A 20,656-nucleotide genomic window follows, 5' to 3' on the forward strand; every position below is an offset into this window, starting at 1 on the left:
CACCTTGCTGGGGTCATTTGACCCCAGTATTCTTTCCTGCCATGGCAGGGGGTCAGACTAGATGATCTGCTCAGGTCCTTTCCGACCCTAGAAACTATGAAACTATGAAATTACTTCAGTGGTGCTGTAACCTCAACCAAGCAGCAGCCCATTTTGAGGTAAAGCATCTTCCCCTCAAAGCACAGAAGAGAGACCAGAGGGGAAAAAAAAGAGAGAGGAATCCTAACCTTCAGGCTACTCTTCCCTGAGAAAAGCCCTGCAACTTCTGCAGACAGACCTGTGGCTCAAGAATTGGAATCTTAAGTCACATCAAAACCCATCAATGAGCCATACTAGAGATCATCTTTTAGTTGAGGGATTGCTGCTGCCACTGACTAGGCCCTAATTGAATTAAGTATACTCCCAAAATGGAAAGTTGTGGCCTCCCATTTCTGCAGTAGAAAAGATTCCACATACAGAATAATAGATGCAGTTCTTCTGTATCAGGCATGAAGCAAAGTTTGAGAAGCTCAGTTTTATGAGAGCTGAATATGCGTGAATTTAAAAGAGGAGATGGATGAGACACACATGCCTGAAGTTGGAAGTGCTGCATTTACTGCTTCCAAGTGACTCTGTCAGCATTCTTTAGTCCAATAGATTCTCTAAATAGAGTTGCACCAAAGCTTCCTACTGAAGGCTGCTAAGGAGGACACATTTTAGCCTGGAGAAAATAGCTAGAAGTTATTTGAGCAGAACGAACATTTGAAGAAGGCTGCCCTTAAAGATCTAAAAATTAAATTCATAAAGTGTATTTTTTCCCCATAAAATCCCCACCCATTTTTCTGAGCTGTCTTGTCTGCCTCTTGGGTGTAGGTGGAAATATCTGTCTAACCGTGTATCTGTCTCGGGGTGTGGACCCATGACAAATTTCCTCTGAATTAAACTAATTTCTTCTACAGTAAAAGTGCAGAGGATACAAGGTGTAATATACAATTCAATTATAAATTTAAATCAGGAAACAACTGTAATAGATTTACCCCACATAAAGTTACACTAGAATATGTTTTATATGGGCCTCATTGCACAAAACACTTAGGTTATATTAACTGCACTTAAAATGTGAGCATCCACACATTCAAGGAGTAAAACACATGCTAAGTGCAATTGTATTGCAGTGAGCTTAGGATTTTTTGCTCAAGGAATATCTGCAGTTGGTATAAAGTAACATGTATTCAGCAATTATCTCCATGGAATGGTCTAACAATACAATCAATTTGCAGTTTATATTCAACCATGACATCAAACAGGAACCCCTCCACTGTACCATGCCTCCATTGTTGGTCCTGGCCCCAGGACCACACCAGAGGTAGTTCAAGACTTTGGTGTGGTGCTGGGGTTAAGATCAGCAAGCTGTGCATGTAAGAGACTGTGTTAAAGATAACCATGTGATAGCTCAGAACATGTTCTAACTTTTAATATGGCACAACAATGCTTACTATAATCTAAATAAAACACATCTGAAGTGACCCATGAGACAAGGCTCTGTCTGCAGCTCTAGCCAATTTCTTCTCAAGGTAGCCACAATGCATAGCAGCTCCTTTACCTAGTGACAAACTGTTTTAACACTGCCTACGGAAGACAGAAACCTCTGAAAAACTGGTTAGCTGTCCATACATCAGATCAGTGTATTTTACTTCATAGGAAAATGTGAGCTATATTAAGTTTCTGTAAATGTGTCATATGGTTGTACCCAATCTGTGATCCCACCACTTTGACTTCTAAATGTGACACAGTCAACACTGCACCATATTGCTTATACTTTTTTAGATTAACCATTTACATTCAGCTTACTACACATGCCCTGAAGTTGCAAAATAGCATAGGTAGTAACTATGTTCTGATTCATTCTATTCAGATTTTTATATGACCCTTATTACTGTAGTATCTGAACAAGTTTCAGAACCTCATTAGGTGACATGACTACCATCTGAGTAGTGTAATGTAAAAATCAGAGTATGGTACTGAGAAGTATAAAGGATCCTCTCCAAAATTTTGTAGTTTTTCCCTAGAGATAAATGTGGCAATTCATACCTAAAAAACACTCCCTCTTCCTCCACTATAGTAAAAACCTATCCTATTTCAGATCAGAATGCTATAAAAAGCCTGAACATCACAAATGTGTTGATGGCCATGTATAGGAAGAAAGGATTTTTTGTGATACATTTTATGGGACAAATTGTATAGTTGGGAAAGATGCTAGGTAAACTTTCTAGCACAAAATGCCCTCTTTCAGGCTTGAGAAAGAAACAGGGACATGTTAAGCTAAATAACAGAAAAAAATGGTCTGTGTTTAACTTCATGTAAATGAAAGCTGTCACTTAAGGAATGGAGAATGACAATGAAGGGGGAGAAAAGTTTCAAAACAAGGGAAATGCAGTTGAATGGATAACCTAACTATGTAGAAGAACAAGATCATTCAAAAGGGAGGAAGGTATTACAACATGTGCAACCTGTGTTGTTATAGCCATGGAGGTTGAGAACATTTATGAGAGGCAAATTTCTTTTGTGATATCTTTTATTTCACCAACTATGTAGTTGGGATAGCTGATGAGTATCCAGTGACATTCCTCAGGTCTGAACCTCAGAATATTTTTTTCTGGAACGTATACTCCCATTGATTATGTATCTCTGTCCTTTATCTTTTTCATTCATCTGGAGCATACTTTTTGTCTAGTTTCACCCACAAAGTTACCATGAGACCATTTGGTGCATTAGATGAGATATATCATGGTCCACCAGGCTGGCTTCTCTTGCGGGTACAGCCAGGTTTGGAATTGGGGATCATAAGGGTAGAGGTCAGAAACCACAAGAAACCATACGAAGCCAAATGCCAAGCCTGGGTCAGGATCCAGGAATAAGAAGCCTAGTTATCAAATCTGAAGAATAATCCACAGAGGGTGTGTCTACACATGCATTTACTCTGCAGTAATTTACTGTGCAGTAAGTGGGTTTTAGGCCGGCATCTACACATGCAGCCATTAAAGTGCAGTAATGCTGTGTTTGGACTGACTTGGGACTCAAATTAGTCCCAAGTCAGTCCACAAACACAGTGTTACTGCTTAATAAGATGTCTATATGTGTGTTACCACGCAGTAACTATTTGGGTGTAAATTTGATAGCTGCATGATGCCAAAGTTGGCGTAAGTCACCATAGTTACTGCATAGTATGGGCATGCATGTGTAAACATGCACCTATACTGCGTACCAATTTTCTGTTACTGCACAGTAAATGTGCATGTGTAGACATGCTGAGGGTGAAGTCCAAGAGAAAGCCTGCCAGGCTCAGGAGCCAGGAAACAGATTTATAAGGAAAATCCAAAGCCAAAATCCAAGAACAAGCCAAAGACAGGGTCAGGAACAGGGAAGCCAGAGGCAGGAACTAAGGCAGGAGTTATTCAGAGACTTAAGTCCAGTAGGCTGTGTAGCAAGGCTCAGGTTCTGGAAGAGCTCCTTAAAAGCAGCCCTAGAACCAATCAGATGGAAGGGGCTGGGGTCTTCTGTTTTTGATTAGTTGTAACTTAACAAGGACTACCAGACAGGAGTCTGCCTGAGTTTTATGGAGCCAACCCAGGCTGCAAGACATAAGCTTTACAAGATATACCAGATCATGTAAAAACTAAAATATATGTAAGGTCAATGGATTCTGATAGATGGTTTTGTTATGCCAAAGGGCAGGTGAAAAGGGAAGTTGTTTGTGGTGGCATTGGAGATGCACTGACAGGTGTTGCATGCATTGCTAGGCAGGGTCACAATCCACTTAATGGACAGCCATGGTCAACTTTGAAAACAGTAGGAGAAGAGTTTTGCATTTTCATCAGTTGTAGATGGAAATGCGGGGTGCTGAGGGCAAAAGAGAATTTTATATAGCCATGGTAGCACTCACCCTAGCATTTTTTGTGGAGAGGGGGATGCTAATTAATATTTTAGCTGTCCTCTCAAACATAACTGAATCATATTCACCACAATTCCTCTGTTACTCACCTGCCTGGCCTTAGATAGTGGGAAAATCAGCAAAAGGACCCTTAAACGTAACTGAGTCCTTTTACATAAAGTATGTGTTGGGGAGGATGTCCGTCCCTCCTCTGCCTCTCCCTCTCAGTGCTGACATGTAGGACAGTTGGGGTTTTTTTGTTTGTTACATCAGTTTATAATGTCTTCCATCTACATTTCCAAGGCTTTCCTTGCTTAGTTTTTCTTTAATGAAAACTGAAAATGGTTTTCAACAAGCCCAAATCCTTGTTTAATAAGGGGCTCTAATTCAGCCCTCTTCAGGTCAAAGCATCTTACTTCTCCAGCAGAGTTCTGAGGCCTTTGGGAAGATATGTTACTGTGAGGGCACACATGCAGTTTGGGGATCACATGTGTTAGGGAGTGTGGAGATTTGGATAAATATAATGAAAAGTGTAAACCTTACCCATGTTTACATTCCACGCAGAATTTTCTACCAAGCTTTAAAGCAAACATCCAGTGTTTAAACTGGATGTATCTTAATTTCTTCTGATAGCTTGGCATAAGTAAGGTATGGCCTTTTAGATTTGGCCATTCCAGGACCTAGAAGTGTCTCTTAGTTCTCAGAGAAGTAACAAGAGAAGTTGCTTTGGAATTTCCAAGGTTGCTTTCAATGAAAAATATTTATGAAAGACTTTATGCAGACTGCTACAGTTTATCCTTAATAGCATTTTGGTAAGGATTTATTTTGTTTTAGATTATGTAAATATTATATATTTGCTAATATGCCAAAGGATTATTAAAGCATTCAATCATGTAATCATTTTCAAACCTTGAAAATACCGAAGTGGAGCTTGTTAGGGTACAGCATGGGGATTGGAATTTCCCTGTAGGTCATGCAAATGTAAGATATTTGTTGCAACAGATAAAAAATGAACAATATTTCACCACATTGACAAACATATAGAAGAACTGTGTTCACTTCTGGGCACCACATAACTGGAAATATATTGGAAAATTGGAGGGATTTTTGAGCAGAGCAGAGCTACAAAAATTATTATGGTGCTGGAGGGATTGACTTATAAGGAAAGATTAGAAGAGTTAAATATGTGCAGAGTAGTGAAGTGCCAGCTGACTAAACTAGGATGTGATAATGGTCTACAAATATTTCAAAGTTGTAAACACCATGGAGAGAGAAAGAGATTATAAATTGAAGTGTGCAAAGGTGATTTGCTAGGAGTAAGTGAAAGAAATCAAGAAAAGAGCGTTCTTATAACATCAAGAAAAACTTCTTGGGTTAGAAAACCATTAGTTAGAAATACATAGATACAATCTAGGCTGAAATCTTAAGATTAGGAGCTAATTGACTAGAAGTGAAAGTGCTTTGGTATAAGAGCCCTCTCTTAATGAAAAAGTGGTCACCATGCTCTGCAGTCTTTCAAGATCCCTCCAAGTATCAATCAGAAGAGTATCCTTCAGAAAATTGGAGCCATCCCCACTTTCTTACATGCAAATCTGTAACATGCCCGGTCCTGGAGTGGCGAAGTTGCTTCTGGCTGCTGCCTGGAGCCCACCTTGTTGCCCCCTCTGGCTCCCCAGGGTCCCACCTTGTTATCTCTCCTGCCATGCGTTGGTGTTAAAATTTGATGGGTAGGTTGACCCTGAAGGGAAAAAGGGGATTTGGAGAAATAGGCTCTTGTCTGGGCTGAGGTTCTCTGGCTTTGGCCAGCTTCCTGCTAGCTGGGTCCCAAGGCCCACTGTACCAGGACCCTAGGCTCCAAAGCCACAGCTTACCCTGATGGGCCCTGGGCTTGCACCCCCCAGTCTTTGTTGCCAGGTCCTGCAACCCTCCAACAACCAGCATCCCTCCTTCTGAAGTTCTTGGGCTTCTACCCTCACTTAGCCCACCAGGTCCCTGACCTGGGAAGGCCTCTATGCTGGATTCCTCCACAGCACTCCTGTGGCCTCCAGTTGACCCCTTCCAGCCACATCTGGTCCTTTAGTATTAAGCACAATTAAAAAAACATGAGCATCCATTCCAAATAAAAGACTCCCCACCTGGGGTTAGCCCTGCACCATGGTAATACTGCCGCACTGCCTCAAAACACTTATTTTTCATTGTCTAGTGTTGCAGGGGCTTTCTTCCTGCTCCCATGCAGCTAAGAGTCCTTTCTCCTCAGTTAGCCCCCACATCTGCTCCCTCAAGTTCTGCTTCCCATGGCTTGAAAGGCCCAACTCCTATCTCTGCTGCAAGCCAGGGGCTGCCTCTTCATGCACTGGGACTGGTCTTCTCCGCAGCCCAGCCTTCTTCCAGTGATGTGATTGGCCCTACCAATGCTGTCCCCTAGGGCCCAGTATAGCTAATTGCCTCATTGGCTGCCTGACCCCTGGTTCTTTACTTAGTCATGCCTGCCTAGTGGCAGGGCAGGGGCTCCCTGTTATACATCTTACACATGTGAGCTGGGAATATAGGTTTTGTTTTAGACAGTAATGTGTCATTGTAGATGCTGAGGTCTCTTAGTGTCAAAGTTGCCACTGGAAAAGTTCCAAATTTTCTACTATATTTCTGCTAGTAGGATCTGCAGAATTGACTGAGTCCAGGTTACGGTCAGCTGCTTAGCACCTATATTACAACTGTGCCCTGTGAAGAATTTCAGACTAAGTGTTCTTCTCCCTGTCTCATTTTCAGGGCCTGATTCTGAAAAGTTTGCTAAGAGGAGAAACAAGCAGAAGATTTTGGTAGTAACCCCCTTCTTTTTCTCTACCCCCTTTGGAATGGATAAATTCCTGAGTCCCATATTTTATGCGAAGTAGAACAGCTTCAACAAGAGAGACTAAGGGAGTTCCACCTAAAATAGCCTTATAATTATAGTTTTTCCCTCCTTTTCAAGAATCGGTAGAATTCTATTTTCCCTTGAACATCTAAGCAGCAGTTTTCTACAGGCATAAGTGGTTTTGTTGTAACTTATGCAATTTGAGAGTCTGTGCTCCTTGCAGTAATGCACAGTACTACAAGTGTTCCTTGTTGATGCCTACTGATATCTAAGGCACAAAAATTTAGGTGGTCAGAAACTCATTATTGGGCAGTGTTAGATGCTGAATGAAGACCCTCCCATGTTTTAGCCCCAGTAACAGAGTGGTTATGGCACTCATTCAGGGAGTGGAAGACTTGATATGAGGTTCTCTATAACAAAGCCCCTATAAGGGTGTCAATCTGAGACCCAGCTGCAGGCAGTCAGCAGTTAGGAAGACAGGCGGGAAGGGAAGTAAGTTGTGGTGCTGAGAGAGAAGCCCAGAACCTGGGTTGCCCTCTCAGAGCCTGAGAAAAAAACCTGTAAGTTTGGATTTATCTGTCTGTTTATTGGTTGCTTTGCATATTTATTTTATTTTTTGTGTTGTTTGCGTAGGGACAAATTTGTCCCATAAAAAATAAGTTGGTTAGAAACCCAGAATATAGATCTGATGGGCCTTGTGAAGGAAGGTGGGTGAGTGACCTGATTACAGCCCCCTCAAAAAGAGAACTTAAACTGCACCTTTGACTTCCCAGCACAATGCTTGAGCTACCACACTACAAATTAGGTATTATCCAAAGCCTTACCTGTTGCTCTTTTTGAAGCTGGAACTGGGGGTAGCTAAGAGAGGGAGATATGTGCGGCCAAATAGAAGAGAACAAGCTGGAAGTTAAGCTCTTGTTTTGATGGGGGGCATCTCTCCAGTGATGCTCCCCATCTGCTTTCTCCAGTGACTATGAAATGAAAGGTGATTAGATGATCCCTAACCCTTGACAAGGTGTTGGAATGTTATAGAAGCCAGAGATAGGCAGACTCAAGTTTCTGGAGCTGTGCTTTGAAAGGATTGAACTCTATTTTTGAAAGATTTGCTTAGGTGCTAAACTATATGAGAGGCTTCAGGGTTGTGAATCCCATGGGATGGGTATCTCCTTGAAGCTCAGAGTTAGATGTGTCAGTCCTTGAGAAGTGCAGGACTTAGGTTCCATCCTTCTCCACCGCATTCCCTACTGACCAGCATAGGTGAGTCACCATTTAATGTGCTAGTTTTATAGATCCCATTTGGAAGCACCTATCCCTGAATTTGGGATTATAAATTTGACCAAGGTGGCAGGTGGCAGTACCTGTCATTGCATTGTATTCCAGTGCCCCTCAGCAATACCAAATGCTACTCATACATCTAGCCCAGAATATGCCCTGATATTGCCATATCGTTCCTTTTCAAAATACAAAGTGGATATTGATGTATTTAGCAGCTGCCCTGCCTTGTTTTTACTTGGATGTATCCACAGCCTAAATGAAACCATGGTCCCTTTTGAGTTTAACTGCAAATTAGTCTACATCACCTATATATATATAGTAATGTGGCTAAGCATAGGTTGTCAAATATACTTCCTTTTGAATAACTAATTGCAACTCTTCAACCCATACCATAGTATTTTATAAATCTGATTTTGGTCCCTTCTTTATCATTCTCCCCTTTAATCCAGGTAGCATTTCTATAATGTTGGAAAATGGATATGGATCACCTCAGCTATGAAAATATAGGTCCATCTGTTAGACTCTCAACACATCTGTTCAGCTGCTCAACTCATTTGTCATGTTCATTTAAGATAATACATTCTTTCCTTAGGCAAACATATAAATATTTAGAAAAAGGAGAATACAAATAATAAGCTACACCTTTGCCAATCATGGGGGGGTGGGGGAGGGGGAGGGAACCCTAACAAATGGAGGGCCACACTGTGCTTACTAAGCTAAAATATGCTTACTTTTATTTACCTGAATATGAATAGTGGAAGACTGAAACAATTCTCCCTTAAGCTTTGATGTGATATTGGTTTGAAGGGTAACCGTGGTAGTGGGGACTAGAAAGGACCACCCTCCCCACCCCACCCCAGCCAAGGAGACCTCCAGGAGCCACAGGAAGCAAGCTTACACCAGTGGAGAACCCCCAATACTTACACACTGAAAAGGGAGAACACAGACTGGTGCAGCTGTGCTGATTTATAAGCTCCCTTTCTATATACCTGGGCAGCACTCTGTGGATGATGTCGGGGCAAAGTGGTCTCACAGCCATTTTAAAAGGAACCCAGAACATGCTATGAGGGGGGAGAGGAGCACCACGCAAGGAGAGCCCAGGACAATCCTGCAGGCTCCTGGGCAGTGTGGCCAAGTCCCAGCTGCAGCAGGCTCAGAGGACCAGATCCTTTTCTCTCTTCCTTTCTTCCCCCCACCTTGGAGAGGGCACTGGAAGAAACAGTGAGATTTTTTTCTCTTTTCATTTTTTTTTGTTTTGTTTTCCCTCTGGTTGATCAAGGAACCTCACCCCAGCTGGAGAAGACCTGAGGGACCAGGCCCAAAGTGGGCCCTGAAGGCAAAGGCTGAGAGAGCCCTCACTGACCTACCTGGAAAGATGTATGGGAGTAAGAGATGACTGACCCCATCCCCTGTCTACAAGGGAATTATTCTTTTCTGCCTATGGGAATTTATTTTTTGGTCCTTTTCTGAGCAATGCCACATCCGTCCATAATCAGAAAGAGCAGAGCCAGTTGCCTTCCTGTGCAGCACTGGGGTCAAGAGCCAGATGATGCTCTTGCACCATTTTCTTTTGGACCACTGGAGATGATACAGGAGCCAGGATCAGTGAGAACTGCCTTGGAGTCATCAGCATCCATGGCTGGTGAGTGGATGGGGTGTAAGGGAGGTGGAGCCCCAAGTTACTCACGGTCATGTGAGTAACCCTGTGGGGACCTTTCATGTACATCATTGAACCCTCCCATTTTTGTATGAAGGCAAGTAGGGGGCAGTTCCCATCTGAGGCATTCACAGTCTACCCACTGATTAGGCTGCAAGCATGACAGTAACTCACAATCATAATCTTTTTCTGGGTTCAGGTGTATAGGGGAGAGGACAGAAAAATGGTCAAGTATCTGTTATATAATGAAGAAACCCTAGAATGGACAGGATGCTTCGTAGCTTTTTTTTATGTGAAAAGAATCAATTGCATCTCCTTTCCAAGCTTAGGATGTGACCTTCTAAGGTAGGGGTTGGCCTAATGATAGATCTATATGGTAGCCAGACTCTATTTCCCAGCATCCCCTGCCCACATTACTGTGGCCAGTTTCCATGGAAACTTGAGGAGGGGAGGGCACCATGACAATGGGAGGCCAGGACTTTCATGGAAACTGGCCCAAGCTGTACTGCCAGGGTGCTCAGCTGGGTGAGGAGCTGCTTTGGGGCTGGGGCCAGGATTTTGCAGTGGTGACAGTATAGTCCAGAGGCAGGGCAGAGCCACAACTTCCTGCCCACATGCCCCAGGCAGGGACATGCAGCCAGCAGATCGTGTCTGTGCCCTGGCCCTGGCCTACACTGTCACCACTGCAAAATCCTGTCCCAGCCCCAGAGCAGCTCCCCACCCAGCTGTCTGGCCTGATAGTGCTGTCTGTATGGGTCTCCATAGAAACCCCCACCCCATGCTGTCACTGCTCTGCCCCTGCTGGGGTCTCCAAGGTAAATGGCTACAGTGATATGAGCAGGGGTTGCTGGGAAATGGAATCCATCATGGGCTCACAATCCAACCTGTGAGCTGGACTTTGTCTGCCTCTAAGGCCACAGATGTGCAAAGGAAATATTGGTTAGGTAACCTAATACAGTGTCTGAATTAGTGGCATTGAAGGAATAAAGGGTATGTCTACACCCTGCTCCCTGCATTTCTGAGCACACTATATCCATCTGCTCTCACTAGCATAAAACAAAACAAGAAATGTTGTGGTGAATGCCCCTAGATTGTTTGGCATATGCTAGCTGGAGTGAAGCAAAGGATTTGGTCAGGGGTGGCCCTCTTGATACATGCCAGGGACAGACATAGCCTAAGGATGGTCAGGCAGTACATAGCAGAATCAGGCCCTTGAACTTTACATTGGCCACCTCTTGCCTACTTGCCTAATTATGAATGTGTATATGTTACTTTGAGATTCTCAGATGACTGTGACTATAGAAACTTGAAGTATTACCATAATATTTGCATTAGGAAAATATGTATAGAGTTTTAAATGGAAGCTCAAGAAGGGATAATCTTTCAGGGTACTGAACACTGTTAGGACCTAGAGAAATAAACATCTTTGAGCAGGATCTGGCCATCACCGGAGCCTCATTAAGCCATTCTTCTCCATTTAGGGTATGTGCTTGGGAGAATAAACGCAAATATTTCTTTTTTGGAGGGGAGGGCAAAGATAATGAGAAAAAAATATTAAAAGTCTGAGCAAGGAAATACTCTTGAATAGAATAGAAAAGCAGGGTATGTATGATGTTATTACCATAAAGAAAGCCATACTGTATACATTAAGCATTTAAATTAAAACAGTTAAAATTAAACAGTAAAATGCAAAATAACAGTGAATTACAAAGAAGGCAAACGTTTGCTAATAAAGAACAACACTAAGTAAATTTGTAATGAGGATGATGGAGAGTCTTTTTTGGAGACAGCATAGAGTATGGGCCAAATAAGACAATTAACTTTCTTAGTTAAAAATAATTTGCAAGGATTTACATGGAATTAAGACAGATCCCTTTAATTACTATTTGAATTACAATTGCTTTAACAAATGGAATTCAGGACATGATTGCAGAGAATGAAAAGCTAACTGGGGAGGCAGTTGTATTTTACTTGTTATGCTCATAAAAATCCTCTCCTGTGAGTCTTGATGGCAATCATGCATATACTTCGAGGAGAGATTTTTTTTTTTTTAGAATTAATTTATTCAAGGCTACTTCCCATGCCCAGATATGTTTGTGGGTATCTTAAAATGTTTCTATTAACTTTCTGACCCATGGGCTATTGGCTATTCTGTCCTGCATATGTCCTTCACCACACACATGCACACACATACTTGATTTGTGTTTTAATGCAGGATGAAAAGAAAAGCAAAAGCTGAATACCTCACATTGTTTTACAGGATAGATATGTTCCTGGCAGTGTGTGTGTGTGTTTGTTTGTTTCTTTTGGGGGGGTCTCCCTTTTCTTAGGATTTGTATTAAGCAGTGTATATCTATATTAAATAAGATAATAATCAATACAAAGAAGCAAGCAATTATTTCCTCTTCAACAATAGCTTCCAAGCTGATGTTAACCAAGGTAGAGCCTGATCCTATCAGCATGCACTTCCTTCCATAAAATTTTTAGTTTTAATACTGATAGTTAAAGTGAGGTAAGGGGGTCCCTACCCCATTACTAGAATGGGATGAAGATCCAGGGGTATGTGGCCCTTTTCCTCTCCTTCATCCCTCTCCCTCCACCTTTTTCTGTCTTGTCTTTTGTGTGTCTGTTGGTGCATCCTTCCCCTCACATGTCTCTTCCCCCTGGTTTCCTTGCACTGTGGCTCTGATCCCCTCGCCATCCCTGTTTCCTTCCACTTTGTCTCTGTGTGCCCTAGTAGTGATGCCAGAGGCAAACTCACAGGCAGGGGGCCCTGAAACAAGATGGCCAGGACCAGGTGCAGGCAAAGCCTGATGACCCAAAGAGCAGAAGTAGAGGGGTCAGATGACCCAGATCACCTTAGAGGCATAAGTCTAAGCCTCAGGCCAGGAAAGGGGCAGTTGAGCTGTGGAAGCCACTGGGGACAGAGGCTTCTCAGAGAGGCATAAGGACTGGAGTCCAGACTGCAACAGAGGACTCAGGAGGCAGCCCCAAGTGAAGAGAAGCCAGGGACCTGCATAGGAAGCAAAGTAAGTATCCCAGGCATTTTTTGTTTTGTTTTCCTTTCCGCTTGGAGCTTGCCACCAAAGGATGTGGTGAACCCTATGTGGGACATTCTTTTGAGGCAAGGCTGTATATTGTGGCTTTCATTTTTCCCTGGAGGGCATGATGGTGGCTATGGGGGAGGCAGAGGCTACTGAAAGGGGGTGACTAGGGAGACCCTGAATTTGAAATCCCACTAAGCGAACAAAGGATATGAACTAGTGTATGTCCTGTGCCTGAATGAGCTTGAGTGGGAACCTGAGGTCATGGGGTGTGACCAGAGGTGAGCCAAGAGCTTGTGACCCTGAATGGTGGGCCCTGAACTAAAGGGCTCAGCAAGAGTAAAATTGGGATAAGGCCAAGGGCCCACCTCTTCAAAAGTGTGCCTTCTTTCTGTGCAGCTTCCCCTACTAATTTTGGCATCAAGATGTGATAGGGAGAAATGGGTCAGAGGGCAGGGGTGCTAGTAGGCCTCTAGCAGCAGGGATCCTGTGGCAGCACTCGTAAGCACCCAACAGTTGTATCTACTTATGCATAAGAGAAGTCCCATTGATTTGAACTGTACAGTGACCAGAAGCCAACAGACAGGATGCTAATGGGACAACTTAAACTGATAATAACTATGGGTTTGATTAAAAGCCCATTCAAGTCAAGGAAATATTTTCTATCTATTTCAATAGCTTTGGGTTAGGTTTTATAAAACCTTCTCGTACTGTTAGCAGATTCAGGACCCTAATTAATTCAAACCAGGAAGTAGGGAATGACTTGTTGGAGAGTCAAATTTTAGTAAATTTTGAGTATAAGTTCCTATGGTGGTTGGATATTTATCTAAACCAGGCATTGGCAATTATTTGCACTCAGGGGCCACATAGGGAATTTGGATAAGCTGTCACAGCAGCCCCTCCCCACACACAACAAATCACCAAAACTCCCTATGTGGAATGGGGCCATGGACAGGCAGCAGGCAGGGAGTGGTGTTCATGTCCAGGATGGGTGATCTACTCCCTGCATGCCCCTGTGGGGGGGGGGGCATTTGTGGGGGGGCATGTACTATATGTGTGAGGAGGGATGGATTCCTGGGTGCTAGGCCCAAGGAGCTAGCCAGAGGGGAGGAGAGAGGAGGGGAGGAGATGCATGTAGCAGAGCTGGCCCGGGTGGTGCAGTCCGGTGTACTAAGCGCTGCCAGTTCCCACCCAGGGCATCCAGTGCCACACTGGAGCAGGTGGCTGCTTATCATACCAGGGGGGTTGAGCAGGCAGAAGTTGGCTGCGATGCAGAGCCAGAGCCCCACGCTCTGGTGCAGGAGCCACTTAGCTACAGCTGCCTGCCCCAGCCTTGAGTGGTGTATCAGGGGCAGGAGCAGGAGGAGGAGCACTTGCTGGAGTGAGGGGAGATCAGCAGCATACACAGGACTGCAGCCACATTAGTAGCCCCATTGGAAGTTGTGGACCCTGGCTGGAGCCAGCGCTGGGGGCAGCAGGCACAGGCAGGAGCTCAGTGCTGGCTGCCCCAGGCTGGGATCAGCCCATGCAGAGCACCATAGTGGCAACCATGGGCTGGATCCAGTCAATTGGCAGGTGCCCCCCACAGGCCATATTTTGCCCACCCCTACTCTAAACAGTAACTGTATCAATAGGTTTGCAAAGCACTAGAGAAGGGTACTGCCGACCTACCCATAGCCCTACCCTGTGCAAACTGATGGGCAGAATGACATACTTGATTTCTGAAGAAATGGTGTAATTCCTGATTTTCTAATCTTTCCCCTTTGGTGAAAAAGAACACCATACCTGTACCAGTCTGCTGTGGATAGAGGGTCTGTAAAGTAGCATAGAGGAAAGGCAGTAGCATAACTGAAGGGGTTCAACTGGGGCAGAAGACCCTAGCCCAGCCTCTGAGGGGGGATGGAAAAATAGCTGGCAACACCATTGGTACTGCTGCCTCATGCCTTATGATTGCTTAGGGGCTTGGAGCTACATTGATACATCTCTGTTGGAATAACACCTCCTTGCACCTTAACATCCTGTCAGATATGAGACTACAAGAGCCACATGATAGCTGTGGGTATCTGAGATATGACTAAGGGTGTGTGTAGATGAAACGGCGACCCTAAATTGAAATGGTGGGTTTTTAAAAGCACCACTTGAATTTAGGGCAAAGAAAATCCCCATGTCGTGTACACCCGTGTCTTACCTGCCTCTCTGGAGGCAGGGAAGGGAGAGTGAGCTGCCAGTGGGTGGGGTGGTTGCTGGTCTGCAGGGCATGGGGAGCTGGTGCTTCCTTCCACAGCAGCAGCAGGCCCACCCTGTCCACCCCAGGCAGCACCCGCCTCCAGGCACCCAGCTTGGGCAGTCCCAGGGGTCACCGCAGCTGCAGAGAGAAGGTGTCATGCACACATGCCCCTTGTTTTGTCTATGCACTCCCTAAAGTTTTAATATTGGCTTAACTGTTTGTTAATGATACAAGTTAATATGAGTTGATGGCATATACGAAGTATGTGGACTAGGATGGTGTATAATTGGGAATGATGTTTGGAGAGATGTACAAAATACTGGGGCAGAGTAGGCTAAGGGGAATCTGGCATTCAAAGCCCCTTGGGCTTTCATTAAACTATACCAGCTGTCTTGAAATGATGCAACCCATGTTTTCTGAAAGGAGAGATTCACTGTGTTGTGGGAGGGGAATACTGCATCTCACATTGCTTAATGCCTGAGCTATTGTGCAGGTGACACCAATTTCACATTCCTGTACAAGACAAATCAATACAGCACAATTTTCTAAGTTAGTCTCTTTTCAAAGGAACATTTTGAACTGAGGAACATTACAAAGAGCTGGTAAATTATGGTAATTAGCACCCCTGCCCCAGGGAAAACTCTCTGCTTGCTTCTCCGCCCCCCGCCCTTTTTTTTCTTTTTTTTAATAAATAGAGTTTCTCCCAGACCACTCATAGCAGAACAGGTATTTGATGGAGATAGGCTTGTTTCCATGCAAAGGAGCTTGTATGATGGAGAGAATGTGTATCATTAAGTAAATTCTAAAGGGCTTTGGCATTTTTTTTGTTTCAACTAGCAAAGCAATGAAGCTTCCTGTATGGATAGAATGAACTGACAAGTGCAGACATAGTTGAAGGCTCTTTTTCCTTCTAAATGAATACATGTGCTGCTTATTAAGAAAGGATAAAGCAACCCTTCATACACTCACACATGCACAATCTCATTTGTACATATTTTACCATAAAACAGTGGACAAAAGCATACTGGAAAAAATGCTTGGGGCCAAATCCTTGAGCGTGGAGTCATATTGCTGTAAATGAGTGTTTTGGTGTTTTTTTCAGGTTAAGGAGAGTCTCCCCAATCTGAGTGACACTGGGGAGGGGAGGAGGGGCAGCTGACACCTGTCTCATAGTTTTGTTGCCCACTGTCCACCTTAGGCAGCAGATTTTAAGCAGTTATCTAAATCCACGATGAACTCTGGAAACCCCCAAACTGTTTAGGTGCCCCATTTTGGTACCTTTGTGTCCTCCAAGGGCATGCTTTTGTGAGTTTTCAGCAGTCTCTCCTTCTTCTCATTCCTGACAGAGCTGAGCAGCTCTGTACCTAACTCACACCTTTGCTTATGAACAAGGCATTTGTTCCTTGTGTTTCCCATAGGGTGTTGAGGGGGGAACCTTAATCTGGTAGGTACATTTAGAGTATGTCTCCCAAATTAATCTCTGCATAAAATAAAATGGTGGCTAACACTTTTTTTTTAAAGTCGGTAAGACGAGTCTCTGCCGCCTCTTCTTTTTTTCCTTCAACGTTTCAGTGGTTAGAACATAGGTTGGGGTATATAGGTTACATGTTTCCTCATGCCAGAAAAAATTCAAACCCATATCTTTTATATCACAAGATATAAAAGCCTTTGGGTGCCTGTACACGAGTGCAGACATCAGACTAGACTCAGATTAACTGAGCCTCCTGGAGCACAGTAATTACCACATTCCAGCAACCTCCCACATCTCATGTGTCAGTATCCCTGCACTTCAAATGTGTGGCAGGGCACATGAACTAAAGCTTATTGAATGAGCTTTAGCTCAAGTGTCCCCAGGAGACACTGTGATGCTCTAATTAAAGCACCCCTGCAGCCCCACCCTCAGAGCACATGTAAAAGTGCCCTCTAGTTCTAGTCACAAAGCTAAAGGCTACACTGGAATTAGGAAAAAGGGAATTTTCAACCGCTCCTGAAACTGTTTACGTCTGCATAGACAATGTATACAGTTAATAGGTTTACTGGGTTTCTATTACACCTTTCCCCCAAAAAGGCTTAGGGTGACTTATAATAAAAAACAGATACATCATCAAAAACATAAAATATTAAAATAATATAATAAGTAACAAAACAACTCCCCAGACAGTGCCCCAAACAATACTCTAGAACTTAACTCTGTCTGCTAAGAGCAACCCCAAATAAAGAGGTCTTACAGTGCTTCTAGAAGATATCTAAACTCAGGTTTTGGCAGCCCTCAAAGTATGGGGGAGTTCCAAAGTTTCATAGATTTCATAGACATTTGGGCTGGAAGGGACCCCGGAGGATCATCGAGTCCAGCTCCCTGCCCCAGGGGCAGGAAGTCAGCAGGGATCATAGGATCCCAGCAAGATGAGCATCCAAATGTGTCTTGAAGGCATTCAAAGTGGGTCCTTGAACCGCCTCCGGCGGCAGTGTATTCCAAACATTGGGGGCGTGACAGTGAAGAAGTTCTTTCTTATGTCCATCCTGAATTGGTCAAGTTGGTGGAGCAACTAACAAGAATGACATCCCAAGTATTTTTGCCAAACTTAACATGCAAGCAAAACTTACAGGAGAGTTCTCTCAGCTGTCCTAAGGAGCAGCAATGAAATATAAGGGAGGAGGCTGTCCTTTAGATGTATAGGGCCCAGGCCAAATCAGTAGGATAGAGAAAGTGAGAAGGAGGATGCATAGCTCTATCTAGGACATGCTCTTAGGGGAGAGAGAGATCTCCTCTGGGAAGGAGACTATGGATTTTTACATCAGACATTTACTGGCTAAAATTCATAGGCTGTTTGTTGAGAACAACTGGAATCATGTACCAATTACTTACGGTTTGCCCAGTAATTTAATAGCTAAAAACCTACCTAGGACATGAGGAGAACCAGATTTGAAGTTTATATCCCCAAGAGTATTCATGACCTTATCTCTCATGTCCAAGGGCTCCAGCCGCAAGGCAGAGAAAACTTTCCTGTTAGAAGGCCAGCTTCAATAGAAGAAGGGTAGAGAATTCTCACAACCATCCCTGCTCCAGAGCTGGGTGCCCCAGGGACTCTGTTGAGTCATGGAAGATATGGGTTTAAACTACCTGAGGCTGAGGGGCACTTATCATTCAGTCTACTAGTGTGTTGGTTATTTATGAAGGAAGAAGTCATTAATGTTGTTTGGTATGCTGAAACAGCCATCTATGTAGACTTCCGCCATTTAAGTCTACAATCAGGGGTGGGCAAAGTTCAGCCTGTGAGCTACATACAGCCTGCAGTGGACTCCATTTCCCAGGAGCCCCTTTGTTGGTGTCTCCTTCTGGCTGCTGCCACTGGACCCAGCCCCACTGCCTGGGCACCCCAGCCCATCTGCCCCACACCTACCGCTGGGAGTGAGACCCATGCAGGCAGAGCATGCTGGCTGGGTGGCTGGGATGGGGATGTGGCAAGAAGTGAGACAGGTGGACAGGGCTGAAGAGACCCTGGGATCTTGCAGCCATGGCAACACAAAAACAGGGCTGGGGCAGAGCCGTGATCCATTGCCCATATGCCCCTGCAATGAGTATGAGTTCTGCAGGAAGAGGCATACAGGGAACAGATTGTGGCCCCAGCCCCAGCTCCACGCTGTCACCATCACAATATTCCAGCCTCAGAGCAGCTCCCTCCCTGGCTGCACACCCTGCTCTTGTGGCTCCTGTGGGTCTCCATGAAGACCCCAGGATCATGGGACCATGATAGCACAGGGCTGTAATAATGTGGGGCTGGAACCAGGGCCATAGCTGGGCCAGAGTCTTAGTTCTGTGGTCCTGCACCATCACAGCCCTACAATCTTGGGGTCTCTATGGAGATCAGCTGAGAGCTGCATGGGCAGGGGCTGGTAAGAGATGGAGTCCAATTGTGGGCTGGATCTACCATTTACCCCAACCCTGTTATAAATCCTAAATGGTCTTATCCAATTCCAACTAGAGGTATGTGTCTTGGCACAACTTAAAAGTCCCCATTGAGCATCTAGGAGTACCCTAGATACCCTGATACTCTAGTTATCTATTGAAATGGATAAATAACTACCTGCTTGTCTGCTAGGTCTTTTTTTCCAATTGTCTGAATACTGCCCATTGAAATGAATAAGATAGCTATGTCCCTACAGGATGTGAGAGGTGCAAAAGCTCCCCCTCAGAAGTTTATCAGAAACATGCATCTATACAGGTGAAACTGAATGCCTCCCTCTGCCTGATCACATTATCTTGAGAAAACCAGAGATGAAGTTGGAGATATCTTAGCAGTAAAGTAAACTGTAACCTTTAGAGACCTAATTTGCTTAAATGCCACTTAAGACACCTAATAGGAGAAACAGGATCAGCCCCATATGCCCTCTCTACTGTTTAGGTAGAGAAGATAAATTGTGATGGTAGAAAGACAATGTTCTTAAATGATCCTAAATTGTGCTGATACTGCTTAGTGTTTTCTGACCATCTTGGGATTGTTAAAAGTCAGCACATGGCAAAGTTTTCCTTAGACTGTTCTAAAACAGCACAGGCAATGTGACCATGGACATAACCAGTTTAGGGAAGTTTCCTTCCTATTTTTTTAAATCATCACTCTGGACATAAACCTTCTCTTCCATATCTTGCACCATTTAGAAAAGCTTTTCTATACTTCTGCATCTCATCAACCCTATTATTCCATAAACTAGATAAAATCATCCTTGATAAAATGCTTATGAGTCTTAATTTGTTTTTGACTGCACTAGGGTAATTACATAGCTTTGTTTCACACAACTACCTCATACAAAACTAGGTCACAAGTTTCCATATTTTGTCAACCATTTCCAGAGCAGCTGAAATCTTGTTAACTTTAAATGAATTGTAGGTTCCAAGCCTGTCATTTTGGTGCTTTTGCATTTTTTTATCTTCTAGCTTTATCACAGATGTGGAAATTCATATGGACTGATAACTGGTTTGAATTCCCAAAGTCACTATTATGTCCTCAACACACATAGTTGATGAACATATTCATTGTCTAGCTACACTCACATCCATCTGCCAAATGGTATCATGCCTGCTAACACACTGGTCAGACACATGCCTTTGGGTATGAGTGCCAAGAATATAAGGATTATATTGGCTGTACTTCCAATGCTGAAAGTATAATATCTTCTAAAGAAACTAGGGTTTACACATTATCATTACCTAAGCTGTCTTCCTTTAACCCTAACACATTATTATGTATGCCAACACCAGCAAAGAACAGAAAAGAAAAGAGAAACCTAGAGTCCACTGGTATGCATGGTCCCATAGAAGATAAGCTATATATTCCAGCAGGCTCTTTGGAATGTTAACAGTGATATGTAATCATATTACATTAGCATTCACTGGCACTTACCAGTAAAGAGAGTTCAAGTCTTTCCAAGACTTGAATAGGAGGCCTTCAAGGAAAACAGATTTCTGCTGAAATCCATACGGAATGCTCAATAGATGGAAATATTCCTAGTCAGCATTAGATCATATTTGCAGTTAAATATGATCCTGTATCTTGAACCTTTCACCACGAAGTTAAAATAGTTTACCTAGGAGACTTAAAATTAACAAGTTGGCTACAGTATGTATCTTAATTTTTTTAATGAATATTTAAAAATGGTGGAATTTAGGGTGATGTTTCCATGTAAATATGTATTG

Source organism: Crocodylus porosus, unplaced genomic scaffold, assembly GCF_001723895.1.
Source record: "Crocodylus porosus isolate Cpor-Errol unplaced genomic scaffold, CroPor_comp1, whole genome shotgun sequence".
NCBI lineage: Eukaryota > Metazoa > Chordata > Crocodylia > Crocodylidae > Crocodylus > Crocodylus porosus.